The sequence below is a fragment of the Schistocerca serialis genome, chromosome 9 (genome assembly GCF_023864345.2).
Source record: "Schistocerca serialis cubense isolate TAMUIC-IGC-003099 chromosome 9, iqSchSeri2.2, whole genome shotgun sequence".
NCBI classification, from domain to species: Eukaryota; Metazoa; Arthropoda; class Insecta; order Orthoptera; family Acrididae; genus Schistocerca; species Schistocerca serialis.
Window position 1 is genome coordinate 143806865 of NC_064646.1, and position 2782 is coordinate 143809646.

General features: G+C 44.4%; 1 pseudogene; it reads right to left on the reverse strand.

Annotated features, from left to right (window-relative positions):
* Window positions 1–208: 208 nt before the first annotated feature.
* On the reverse strand, window positions 209–326 carry LOC126420077 (5S ribosomal RNA; annotated as a pseudogene).
* Between the last annotated feature and the right edge of the window lie 2456 nt (window positions 327–2782).

The window sequence follows — 2782 nt, forward strand, 5'->3', positions numbered from 1 at the left end:
GTTAAAGCACTCCGTCTTCAGGCCACAAGTGACACATCGGGACCCTCCGACCGGCGTGTCATCCTCAGTTGAGGATGAGGATAGGAGGGGCGTGTGATCAGCACACCGCTCTCCCGGTCGTTACGATGGTTTTCTTTGACCGAAGCCGCTACTAGACGGTCGAGTATCTCCTCAATTGGCATCACGAGGCTGAGTGCATCCCGATAAATGGCAACAGCGCATGGCAGCCTGGATGGTCACCCATCCAAGTGCCAACCACACCCGACAGCGCTTAACTTCGGTGATCTCACGGGAACCGGTGTATCCACTGCTGTAAGGCCGTTGCCCCTCCTCCGTTAGCGCTGCCACAAATGGTCGTCCAATCGTATCTACTCTCATTTTCTCCGCCCTCTACGACTAGCAGGGCATTGGCCTGAAGTTATTTAGAGAAACGACGGAAACATATCATGGGAAGGTCTTGTACTCTAGTGTTCCCAAATACGTCAAAGAGTGAGTATTCACTCCGTGATAAAAATGTAAAAAAGTAAAAAGAGGAACTGGAAAACAGAAAAACGCATTTCAAAAAATCATTTTCGCTATTTTAGTATTCCCTCTTTAGACGAAAGAATGAGGATCTTAATACGAGGATCGTTCAATAAGTAATGTCCCACATTTCTTTAAAAAGCCATTAATATAGATAGACAGACGTCCTTGTTGATGCTTCATATTTGATGTTTGTTCTGGGCGCCGGTGAAATTTCGAACCGTTCTGGCAGATGGCAGAGCCGTAGTACATCGTCAAAATGGCGTCTACATACGACTCACGTTACAAGCAGCGTTCTGTTATTGAATTCTTCTGTGCATAGACAGAAACTGTGGTGAACAGCCATAAACGTTTATCTGCAGTTGATAGGAGTACACTGGGAATATGGGTAAAGAAAGTTACAGCCTCAGAAAACGCAGAAACAAAGCTCCATGATCAGCCACGCTCGGGACGTCCTGTCACAACCACTGCTCCTGACATGCTGAATCGTGCGGATGCCATTATTCATTCCGACTGGCCGCTTAAAGATTCTCTACGGGGAACACAATTTGAAGATGACGGGAGCGTCACTCGTGCAGTGGAAACATGGCTGCGCCTACAGGACAAAAGCTTTTACCAGCAGGGAATACATGCTCTTCCATCACGTTGGCGTACGGCCACAGAACGTGATGGAGTCTAGGTAGAAAAATAGGACATGGACAAGACATGATGATGTATAACGTAACCAAATTCTAACTCTTAACAATAAATATGACCTGAGAAAAAAGTGTGGGGCATTACTTATTGAACAAGCCTCGTAAGTCATCAGTTAAGTAAAAATTACTCTTAGAAAAACTTCTAGTGTAAAACTATTTCTATTTTATGACCTTAGTTCGATAGTGTTCGACATACATATTTCATCCACCTGTCTGTCTCTTCCGGAATAACAATTCTTTCCAGAAGGACGTCTAACACACTTCTCTTTTTTCTCTTGAGCACAAAACAATCCACGCGTCAGAGTAATTAATGGCCCCCTTCCAACTTATCTTCCAGAACGACGCATTAAAGGTTCACTGGTGGCCTTATTTTTTCATCTGTACTCTTAGCGAGAGAAACTGGAACACACATAATGGCTGTCAACAGTAGCTAAAACCAGTTTTGTTGCATATTTCCTGAAAGTTATAGTCTGATAACAGTACTCCACATTTTCTTATCTCCTTCAGTATACGTTTCAAGTAATTCTCTTTCTGGTGCAAAATAGCCGGATGTTCATTTATTACTCCTTTTGCTGCGGCGACTGCTAGGCTTTTCATGGTTTTGGGCTTCAGTTAAACTTGCTGTGCTTTAACTCCTTCGGTATTCTTTCTAGGTATTATCTACAGTTCCTTTTACTTGTCTCTGTGGTCCGTATGTCATTGAGCAATGGGTTTACGTCAACAGGTGGGGAAGTGGCAGCATACCGTTTATTATCCTTGATTAATTGTCCTCTGCCTTAATGGCACAAGTATGGAAACAGCATGGTTCCGAAATTCACGTACAGTGGAAGGTTACAAAATTGTGTACGGGTTTCTGAATTCATCACGCCATTGAGCTTAGATTAAACAGACCAGCATGATGGAAGCAAGATTAGGATTACATGCCGTCGACGTTGAGGTGATTAGAGAAGAGGAACGAGCTCTACCGATGTGGAATAAAATTGGCTTTATCCTTTCCAACCATCACGACATCCACCTCAGTCAATTTAAGGAAAAGAACAGAAAATCTAAATCAAGATTGTCGAACGGCGATTTGAACTCGCTCCTTTTGAGTGGGAGTCAAATAGATTTACACTGGAACACATCGACCCCTAGTAAACGAGCCATCTTTCGATCTTTTTGCCCAACTTCAGTCAACAGTATTTCGGAGTGCGTAATGGGATAACCCACAGCCAGATTTGCTCTGATGTAAAGTTTCTTAACGCACAAAACATGTTGCCCATCGAAATTCACCGTTCTGTACGGGCCGAAGCTAATGAGCAAACAAATGGTGCGTCGCTGCTGAAGGCAATTTTCCGAAGGTCGTCAAAGTGTCCACGTTGAAAGAGGGGCCGTGGGCGACCGTCTCTCTTCAGTGACGACCTTGTGGAGCTGCTGTAGCAGCACATTCTGAAGAAACGCAGCTCCGCTATTACGGATCTCAACAGACGTTTTCCGCAGACATTGCGATCTTTGTTGCATGAAACTGTCACAAAGCACCTGCCGTTCGAGAATATGTGTGCCAGATGGGGGATGAAAAACCCGAC